Raw genomic sequence first — 6834 nt, forward strand, 5'->3', positions numbered from 1 at the left:
TGAGACTAGCGTGATAACCACATAATTTTAAAAATGTCTGATCCTAGGTTCGAACCGGGGACGTCTAGTGTGTGAGACTAGCGTGATAACCAACTACACCACCCAGACAAGCTCAGAAACCAAAATAATGATTTAAACTCGAATCAAACAGTAAAAACATTGTTCAGGAAAAAGTAAAAACATAATTTTAAAAATATCTAAGCCCAGGTTCGAACTGGGGACCTCTAGTGTGTGAGACTAGCGTGATAACCAACTACAAAACCCAGACATGCTCAGAAACAAAAATAATGATTTGAACTCAGCCCAGGTTCGAATTGGGGACCTCTAGTGTGTGAGACTAGCGTGATAACCAACTACACCACCCAGACAAGCTCAGAAACCAAAATAATGATTTGAACTCGAATCAACAGTGAAAACGTTGTTCAGGAAAAAGTAAAAACATAATTTTAAAAATGTCTGAGCCCAGGTTCGAACTAGGGACCTGTAGTGTGTGAGACTAGCGTGATAACCAACTACACCACCCAGACAAGCTCAGAAACCAAAATAATGATTTGAACTCGAATCAACAGTGAAAACGTTGTTCAGGAAAAAGTAAAAACATAATTTTAAAAATGTCTGAGCCCAGGTTCGAACTAGGGACCTCTAGTGTGTGAGACTAGCGTGATAACCAACTACACCACCCAGACAAGCTCAGAAACCAAAATAATGATTTGAACTCGAATCAACAGTGAAAACGTTGTTCAGGAAAAAGTAAAAACATAATTTTAAAAATGTCTGAGCCCAGGTTCGAACTAGGGACCTCTAGTGTGTGAGACTAGCGTGATAACCAACTACACCACCCAGACAAGCTCAGAAACCAAAATAATGATTTGAACTCGAATCAACAGTGAAAACGTTGTTCAGGAAAAAGTAAAAACATAATTTTAAAAATGTCTGAGCCCAGGTTCGAACTAGGGACCTCTAGTGTGTGAGACTAGCGTGATAACCAACTACACCACCCAGACAAGCTCAGAAACCAAAATAATGATTTGAACTCGAATCAACAGTGAAAACGTTGTTCAGGAAAAAGTAAAAACATAATTTTAAAAATGTCTGAGCCCAGGTTCGAACTAGGGACCTCTAGTGTGTGAGACTAGCGTGATAACCAACTACACCACCCAGACAAGCTCAGAAACCAAAATAATGATTTGAACTCGAATCAACAGTGAAAACGTTGTTCAGGAAAAAGTAAAAACATAATTTTAAAAATGTCTGAGCCCAGGTTCGAACTAGGGACCTCTAGTGTGTGAGACTAGCGTGATAACCAACTACACCACCCAGACAAGCTCAGAAACCAAAATAATGATTTGAACTCGAATCAACAGTGAAAACGTTGTTCAGGAAAAAGTAAAAACATAATTTTAAAAATGTCTGAGCCCAGGTTCGAACTAGGGACCTCTAGTGTGTGAGACTAGCGTGATAACCAACTACACCACCCAGACAAGCTCAGAAACCAAAATAATGATTTGAACTCGAATCAACAGTGAAAACGTTGTTCAGGAAAAAGTAAAAACATAATTTTAAAAATGTCTGAGCCCAGGTTCGAACTAGGGACCTCTAGTGTGTGAGACTAGCGTGATAACCAACTACACCACCCAGACAAGCTCAGAAACCAAAATAATGATTTGAACTCGAATCAACAGTGAAAACGTTGTTCAGGAAAAAGTAAAAACATAATTTTAAAAATGTCTGAGCCCAGGTTCGAACTAGGGACCTCTAGTGTGTGAGACTAGCGTGATAACCAACTACACCACCCAGACAAGCTCAGAAACCAAAATAATGATTTGAACTCGAATCAACAGTGAAAACGTTGTTCAGGAAAAAGTAAAAACATAATTTTAAAAATGTCTGAGCCCAGGTTCGAACTAGGGACCTCTAGTGTGTGAGACTAGCGTGATAACCAACTACACCACCCAGACAAGCTCAGAAACCAAAATAATGATTTGAACTCGAATCAACAGTGAAAACGTTGTTCAGGAAAAAGTAAAAACATAATTTTAAAAATGTCTGAGCCCAGGTTCGAACTAGGGACCTCTAGTGTGTGAGACTAGCGTGATAACCAACTACACCACCCAGACAAGCTCAGAAACCAAAATAATGATTTGAACTCGAATCAACAGTGAAAACGTTGTTCAGGAAAAAGTAAAAACATAATTTTAAAAATGTCTGAGCCCAGGTTCGAACTAGGGACCTCTAGTGTGTGAGACTAGCGTGATAACCAACTACACCACCCAGACAAGCTCAGAAACCAAAATAATGATTTGAACTCGAATCAACAGTGAAAACGTTGTTCAGGAAAAAGTAAAAACATAATTTTAAAAATGTCTGAGCCCAGGTTCGAACTAGGGACCTCTAGTGTGTGAGACTAGCGTGATAACCAACTACACCACCCAGACAAGCTCAGAAACCAAAATAATGATTTGAACTCGAATCAACAGTGAAAACGTTGTTCAGGAAAAAGTAAAAACATAATTTTAAAAATGTCTGAGCCCAGGTTCGAACTAGGGACCTCTAGTGTGTGAGACTAGCGTGATAACCAACTACACCACCCAGACATGCTCAGAAACGAAAATAATGATTTGAACTGAGCCCAGGTTCGAACTTGGGACCTCTAGTGTGTGAGCTAGCGTGATAACCAACTACACCACCCAGACAAGCTCAGAAACCAAGATAATGATTTGAACTCGAATCAACAGTGAAAACGTTGTTCAGGAAAAAGTAAAAACATAATTTTAAAAATGTCTGAGCCCAGGTTCGAACTGGGGACCTCTAGTGTGTGAGACTAGCGTGATAACCAACTACACCACCCAGACAAGCTCAGAAACCAAAATAATGATTTGAACTCGAATCAACAGTGAAAACGTTGTTCAGGAAAAAGTAAAAACATAATTTTAAAAATGTCTGAGCCCAGGTTCGAACTGGGGACCTCTAGTGTGTGAGACTAGCGTGATAACCAACTACACCACCCAGACAAGCTCAGAAACCAAAATAATGATTTGAACTCGAATCAACAGTGAAAACGTTGTTCAGGAAAAAGTAAAAACATAATTTTAAAAATGTCTGAGCCCAGGTTCGAACTGGGGACCTCTAGTGTGTGAGACTAGCGTGATAACCAACTACACCACCCAGACAAGCTCAGAAACCAAAATAATGATTTGAACTCGAATCAACAGTGAAAACGTTGTTCAGGAAAAAGTAAAAACATAATTTTAAAAATGTCTGAGCCCAGGTTCGAACTGGGGACCTCTAGTGTGTGAGACTAGCGTGATAACCAACTACACCACCCAGACAAGCTCAGAAACCAAAATAATGATTTGAACTCGAATCAACAGTGAAAACGTTGTTCAGGAAAAAGTAAAAACATAATTTTAAAAATGTCTGAGCCCAGGTTCGAACTGGGGACCTCTAGTGTGTGAGACTAGCGTGATAACCAACTACACCACCCAGACAAGCTCAGAAACCAAAATAATGATTTGAACTCGAATCAACAGTGAAAACGTTGTTCAGGAAAAAGTAAAAACATAATTTTAAAAATGTCTGAGCCCAGGTTCGAACTGGGGACCTCTAGTGTGTGAGACTAGCGTGATAACCAACTACACCACCCAGACAAGCTCAGAAACCAAAATAATGATTTGAACTCGAATCAACAGTGAAAACGTTGTTCAGGAAAAAGTAAAAACATAATTTTAAAAATGTCTGAGCCCAGGTTCGAACTGGGGACCTCTAGTGTGTGAGACTAGCGTGATAACCAACTACACCACCCAGACAAGCTCAGAAACCAAAATAATGATTTGAACTCGAATCAACAGTGAAAACGTTGTTCAGGAAAAAGTAAAAACATAATTTTAAAAATGTCTGAGCCCAGGTTCGAACTGGGGACCTCTAGTGTGTGAGACTAGCGTGATAACCAACTACACCACCCAGACAAGCTCAGAAACCAAAATAATGATTTGAACTCGAATCAACAGTGAAAACGTTGTTCAGGAAAAAGTAAAAACATAATTTTAAAAATGTCTGAGCCCAGGTTCGAACTGGGGACCTCTAGTGTGTGAGACTAGCGTGATAACCAACTACACCACCCAGACAAGCTCAGAAACCAAAATAATGATTTGAACTCGAATCAACAGTGAAAACGTTGTTCAGGAAAAAGTAAAAACATAATTTTAAAAATGTCTGAGCCCAGGTTCGAACTGGGGACCTCTAGTGTGTGAGACTAGCGTGATAACCAACTACACCACCCAGACAAGCTCAGAAACCAAAATAATGATTTGAACTCGAATCAACAGTGAAAACGTTGTTCAGGAAAAAGTAAAAACATAATTTTAAAAATGTCTGAGCCCAGGTTCGAACTGGGGACCTCTAGTGTGTGAGACTAGCGTGATAACCAACTACACCACCCAGACAAGCTCAGAAACCAAAATAATGATTTGAACTCGAATCAACAGTGAAAACGTTGTTCAGGAAAAAGTAAAAACATAATTTTAAAAATGTCTGAGCCCAGGTTCGAACTGGGGACCTCTAGTGTGTGAGACTAGCGTGATAACCAACTACACCACCCAGACAAGCTCAGAAACCAAAATAATGATTTGAACTCGAATCAACAGTGAAAACGTTGTTCAGGAAAAAGTAAAAACATAATTTTAAAAATGTCTGAGCCCAGGTTCGAACTGGGGACCTCTAGTGTGTGAGACTAGCGTGATAACCAACTACACCACCCAGACAAGCTCAGAAACCAAAATAATGATTTGAACTCGAATCAACAGTGAAAACGTTGTTCAGGAAAAAGTAAAAACATAATTTTAAAAATGTCTGAGCCCAGGTTCGAACTGGGGACCTCTAGTGTGTGAGACTAGCGTGATAACCAACTACACCACCCAGACAAGCTCAGAAACCAAAATAATGATTTGAACTCGAATCAACAGTGAAAACGTTGTTCAGGAAAAAGTAAAAACATAATTTTAAAAATGTCTGAGCCCAGGTTCGAACTGGGGACCTCTAGTGTGTGAGACTAGCGTGATAACCAACTACACCACCCAGACAAGCTCAGAAACCAAAATAATGATTTGAACTCGAATCAACAGTGAAAACGTTGTTCAGGAAAAAGTAAAAACATAATTTTAAAAATGTCTGAGCCCAGGTTCGAACTGGGGACCTCTAGTGTGTGAGACTAGCGTGATAACCAACTACACCACCCAGACAAGCTCAGAAACCAAAATAATGATTTGAACTCGAATCAACAGTGAAAACGTTGTTCAGGAAAAAGTAAAAACATAATTTTAAAAATGTCTGAGCCCAGGTTCGAACTGGGGACCTCTAGTGTGTGAGACTAGCGTGATAACCAACTACACCACCCAGACAAGCTCAGAAACCAAAATAATGATTTGAACTCGAATCAACAGTGAAAACGTTGTTCAGGAAAAAGTAAAAACATAATTTTAAAAATGTCTGAGCCCAGGTTCGAACTGGGGACCTCTAGTGTGTGAGACTAGCGTGATAACCAACTACACCACCCAGACAAGCTCAGAAACCAAAATAATGATTTGAACTCGAATCAACAGTGAAAACGTTGTTCAGGAAAAAGTAAAAACATAATTTTAAAAATGTCTGAGCCCAGGTTCGAACTGGGGACCTCTAGTGTGTGAGACTAGCGTGATAACCAACTACACCACCCAGACAAGCTCAGAAACCAAAATAATGATTTGAACTCGAATCAACAGTGAAAACGTTGTTCAGGAAAAAGTAAAAACATAATTTTAAAAATGTCTGAGCCCAGGTTCGAACTGGGGACCTCTAGTGTGTGAGACTAGCGTGATAACCAACTACACCACCCAGACAAGCTCAGAAACCAAAATAATGATTTGAACTCGAATCAACAGTGAAAACGTTGTTCAGGAAAAAGTAAAAACATAATTTTAAAAATGTCTGAGCCCAGGTTCGAACTGGGGACCTCTAGTGTGTGAGACTAGCGTGATAACCAACTACACCACCCAGACAAGCTCAGAAACCAAAATAATGATTTGAACTCGAATCAACAGTGAAAACGTTGTTCAGGAAAAAGTAAAAACATAATTTTAAAAATGTCTGAGCCCAGGTTCGAACTGGGGACCTCTAGTGTGTGAGACTAGCGTGATAACCAACTACACCACCCAGACAAGCTCAGAAACCAAAATAATGATTTGAACTCGAATCAACAGTGAAAACGTTGTTCAGGAAAAAGTAAAAACATAATTTTAAAAATGTCTGAGCCCAGGTTCGAACTGGGGACCTCTAGTGTGTGAGACTAGCGTGATAACCAACTACACCACCCAGACAAGCTCAGAAACCAAAATAATGATTTGAACTCGAATCAACAGTGAAAACGTTGTTCAGGAAAAAGTAAAAACATAATTTTAAAAATGTCTGAGCCCAGGTTCGAACTGGGGACCTCTAGTGTGTGAGACTAGCGTGATAACCAACTACACCACCCAGACAAGCTCAGAAACCAAAATAATGATTTGAACTCGAATCAACAGTGAAAACGTTGTTCAGGAAAAAGTAAAAACATAATTTTAAAAATGTCTGAGCCCAGGTTCGAACTGGGGACCTCTAGTGTGTGAGACTAGCGTGATAACCAACTACACCACCCAGACAAGCTCAGAAACCAAAATAATGATTTGAACTCGAATCAACAGTGAAAACGTTGTTCAGGAAAAAGTAAAAACATAATTTTAAAAATGTATGAGCCCAGGTTCAAACTAGGGACCTGTAGTGTCTGAGACAAGCGTGATAACCAACTACACCACATAGACAAGCTCA

The 6834-nt window shown here is 39.5% G+C and overlaps 42 non-coding genes across 42 annotated transcripts; all 42 read right to left on the bottom strand.

Annotated features, from left to right (window-relative positions):
• Window positions 1-34: 34 nt before the first annotated feature.
• Window positions 35-108, bottom strand: TRNAV-CAC. The gene has a single exon. It is a non-coding gene; the product is annotated as a tRNA-Val (tRNA).
• Window positions 109-194: 86 nt separating this feature from the next.
• On the bottom strand, window positions 195-268 carry TRNAV-CAC. The gene has a single exon. It is a non-coding gene; the product is annotated as a tRNA-Val (tRNA).
• Window positions 269-294: 26 nt separating this feature from the next.
• On the bottom strand, window positions 295-368 carry TRNAV-CAC. Its single transcript has one exon. It is a non-coding gene; the product is annotated as a tRNA-Val (tRNA).
• Window positions 369-453: 85 nt separating this feature from the next.
• Window positions 454-527, bottom strand: TRNAV-CAC. Its single transcript has one exon. It is a non-coding gene; the product is annotated as a tRNA-Val (tRNA).
• An 85-nt stretch (window positions 528-612) lies between these two features.
• On the bottom strand, window positions 613-686 carry TRNAV-CAC. Its single transcript has one exon. It is a non-coding gene; the product is annotated as a tRNA-Val (tRNA).
• An 85-nt stretch (window positions 687-771) lies between these two features.
• TRNAV-CAC lies at window positions 772-845 on the bottom strand. Its single transcript has one exon. It is a non-coding gene; the product is annotated as a tRNA-Val (tRNA).
• Window positions 846-930: 85 nt separating this feature from the next.
• TRNAV-CAC lies at window positions 931-1004 on the bottom strand. The gene has a single exon. It is a non-coding gene; the product is annotated as a tRNA-Val (tRNA).
• Window positions 1005-1089: 85 nt separating this feature from the next.
• On the bottom strand, window positions 1090-1163 carry TRNAV-CAC. Its single transcript has one exon. It is a non-coding gene; the product is annotated as a tRNA-Val (tRNA).
• Window positions 1164-1248: 85 nt separating this feature from the next.
• On the bottom strand, window positions 1249-1322 carry TRNAV-CAC. Its single transcript has one exon. It is a non-coding gene; the product is annotated as a tRNA-Val (tRNA).
• An 85-nt stretch (window positions 1323-1407) lies between these two features.
• On the bottom strand, window positions 1408-1481 carry TRNAV-CAC. The gene has a single exon. It is a non-coding gene; the product is annotated as a tRNA-Val (tRNA).
• An 85-nt stretch (window positions 1482-1566) lies between these two features.
• On the bottom strand, window positions 1567-1640 carry TRNAV-CAC. The gene has a single exon. It is a non-coding gene; the product is annotated as a tRNA-Val (tRNA).
• Window positions 1641-1725: 85 nt separating this feature from the next.
• On the bottom strand, window positions 1726-1799 carry TRNAV-CAC. Its single transcript has one exon. It is a non-coding gene; the product is annotated as a tRNA-Val (tRNA).
• Window positions 1800-1884: 85 nt separating this feature from the next.
• TRNAV-CAC lies at window positions 1885-1958 on the bottom strand. Its single transcript has one exon. It is a non-coding gene; the product is annotated as a tRNA-Val (tRNA).
• An 85-nt stretch (window positions 1959-2043) lies between these two features.
• Window positions 2044-2117, bottom strand: TRNAV-CAC. The gene has a single exon. It is a non-coding gene; the product is annotated as a tRNA-Val (tRNA).
• Window positions 2118-2202: 85 nt separating this feature from the next.
• TRNAV-CAC lies at window positions 2203-2276 on the bottom strand. The gene has a single exon. It is a non-coding gene; the product is annotated as a tRNA-Val (tRNA).
• An 85-nt stretch (window positions 2277-2361) lies between these two features.
• On the bottom strand, window positions 2362-2435 carry TRNAV-CAC. The gene has a single exon. It is a non-coding gene; the product is annotated as a tRNA-Val (tRNA).
• An 85-nt stretch (window positions 2436-2520) lies between these two features.
• TRNAV-CAC lies at window positions 2521-2594 on the bottom strand. Its single transcript has one exon. It is a non-coding gene; the product is annotated as a tRNA-Val (tRNA).
• Window positions 2595-2778: 184 nt separating this feature from the next.
• On the bottom strand, window positions 2779-2852 carry TRNAV-CAC. Its single transcript has one exon. It is a non-coding gene; the product is annotated as a tRNA-Val (tRNA).
• Window positions 2853-2937: 85 nt separating this feature from the next.
• Window positions 2938-3011, bottom strand: TRNAV-CAC. The gene has a single exon. It is a non-coding gene; the product is annotated as a tRNA-Val (tRNA).
• An 85-nt stretch (window positions 3012-3096) lies between these two features.
• TRNAV-CAC lies at window positions 3097-3170 on the bottom strand. Its single transcript has one exon. It is a non-coding gene; the product is annotated as a tRNA-Val (tRNA).
• Window positions 3171-3255: 85 nt separating this feature from the next.
• Window positions 3256-3329, bottom strand: TRNAV-CAC. The gene has a single exon. It is a non-coding gene; the product is annotated as a tRNA-Val (tRNA).
• An 85-nt stretch (window positions 3330-3414) lies between these two features.
• On the bottom strand, window positions 3415-3488 carry TRNAV-CAC. Its single transcript has one exon. It is a non-coding gene; the product is annotated as a tRNA-Val (tRNA).
• Window positions 3489-3573: 85 nt separating this feature from the next.
• TRNAV-CAC lies at window positions 3574-3647 on the bottom strand. The gene has a single exon. It is a non-coding gene; the product is annotated as a tRNA-Val (tRNA).
• Window positions 3648-3732: 85 nt separating this feature from the next.
• On the bottom strand, window positions 3733-3806 carry TRNAV-CAC. The gene has a single exon. It is a non-coding gene; the product is annotated as a tRNA-Val (tRNA).
• Window positions 3807-3891: 85 nt separating this feature from the next.
• Window positions 3892-3965, bottom strand: TRNAV-CAC. The gene has a single exon. It is a non-coding gene; the product is annotated as a tRNA-Val (tRNA).
• An 85-nt stretch (window positions 3966-4050) lies between these two features.
• On the bottom strand, window positions 4051-4124 carry TRNAV-CAC. The gene has a single exon. It is a non-coding gene; the product is annotated as a tRNA-Val (tRNA).
• Window positions 4125-4209: 85 nt separating this feature from the next.
• On the bottom strand, window positions 4210-4283 carry TRNAV-CAC. Its single transcript has one exon. It is a non-coding gene; the product is annotated as a tRNA-Val (tRNA).
• Window positions 4284-4368: 85 nt separating this feature from the next.
• Window positions 4369-4442, bottom strand: TRNAV-CAC. The gene has a single exon. It is a non-coding gene; the product is annotated as a tRNA-Val (tRNA).
• Window positions 4443-4527: 85 nt separating this feature from the next.
• On the bottom strand, window positions 4528-4601 carry TRNAV-CAC. Its single transcript has one exon. It is a non-coding gene; the product is annotated as a tRNA-Val (tRNA).
• An 85-nt stretch (window positions 4602-4686) lies between these two features.
• TRNAV-CAC lies at window positions 4687-4760 on the bottom strand. Its single transcript has one exon. It is a non-coding gene; the product is annotated as a tRNA-Val (tRNA).
• An 85-nt stretch (window positions 4761-4845) lies between these two features.
• On the bottom strand, window positions 4846-4919 carry TRNAV-CAC. The gene has a single exon. It is a non-coding gene; the product is annotated as a tRNA-Val (tRNA).
• Window positions 4920-5004: 85 nt separating this feature from the next.
• Window positions 5005-5078, bottom strand: TRNAV-CAC. The gene has a single exon. It is a non-coding gene; the product is annotated as a tRNA-Val (tRNA).
• Window positions 5079-5163: 85 nt separating this feature from the next.
• TRNAV-CAC lies at window positions 5164-5237 on the bottom strand. Its single transcript has one exon. It is a non-coding gene; the product is annotated as a tRNA-Val (tRNA).
• An 85-nt stretch (window positions 5238-5322) lies between these two features.
• Window positions 5323-5396, bottom strand: TRNAV-CAC. The gene has a single exon. It is a non-coding gene; the product is annotated as a tRNA-Val (tRNA).
• An 85-nt stretch (window positions 5397-5481) lies between these two features.
• Window positions 5482-5555, bottom strand: TRNAV-CAC. Its single transcript has one exon. It is a non-coding gene; the product is annotated as a tRNA-Val (tRNA).
• An 85-nt stretch (window positions 5556-5640) lies between these two features.
• TRNAV-CAC lies at window positions 5641-5714 on the bottom strand. Its single transcript has one exon. It is a non-coding gene; the product is annotated as a tRNA-Val (tRNA).
• Window positions 5715-5799: 85 nt separating this feature from the next.
• On the bottom strand, window positions 5800-5873 carry TRNAV-CAC. Its single transcript has one exon. It is a non-coding gene; the product is annotated as a tRNA-Val (tRNA).
• An 85-nt stretch (window positions 5874-5958) lies between these two features.
• On the bottom strand, window positions 5959-6032 carry TRNAV-CAC. Its single transcript has one exon. It is a non-coding gene; the product is annotated as a tRNA-Val (tRNA).
• Window positions 6033-6117: 85 nt separating this feature from the next.
• TRNAV-CAC lies at window positions 6118-6191 on the bottom strand. The gene has a single exon. It is a non-coding gene; the product is annotated as a tRNA-Val (tRNA).
• An 85-nt stretch (window positions 6192-6276) lies between these two features.
• TRNAV-CAC lies at window positions 6277-6350 on the bottom strand. The gene has a single exon. It is a non-coding gene; the product is annotated as a tRNA-Val (tRNA).
• An 85-nt stretch (window positions 6351-6435) lies between these two features.
• TRNAV-CAC lies at window positions 6436-6509 on the bottom strand. Its single transcript has one exon. It is a non-coding gene; the product is annotated as a tRNA-Val (tRNA).
• Window positions 6510-6594: 85 nt separating this feature from the next.
• TRNAV-CAC lies at window positions 6595-6668 on the bottom strand. Its single transcript has one exon. It is a non-coding gene; the product is annotated as a tRNA-Val (tRNA).
• Between the last annotated feature and the right edge of the window lie 166 nt (window positions 6669-6834).

This window comes from Cucurbita pepo, unplaced genomic scaffold, assembly GCF_002806865.2.
Source record: "Cucurbita pepo subsp. pepo cultivar mu-cu-16 unplaced genomic scaffold, ASM280686v2 Cp4.1_scaffold001671, whole genome shotgun sequence".
Classification (NCBI taxonomy): Eukaryota; Viridiplantae; Streptophyta; class Magnoliopsida; order Cucurbitales; family Cucurbitaceae; genus Cucurbita; species Cucurbita pepo.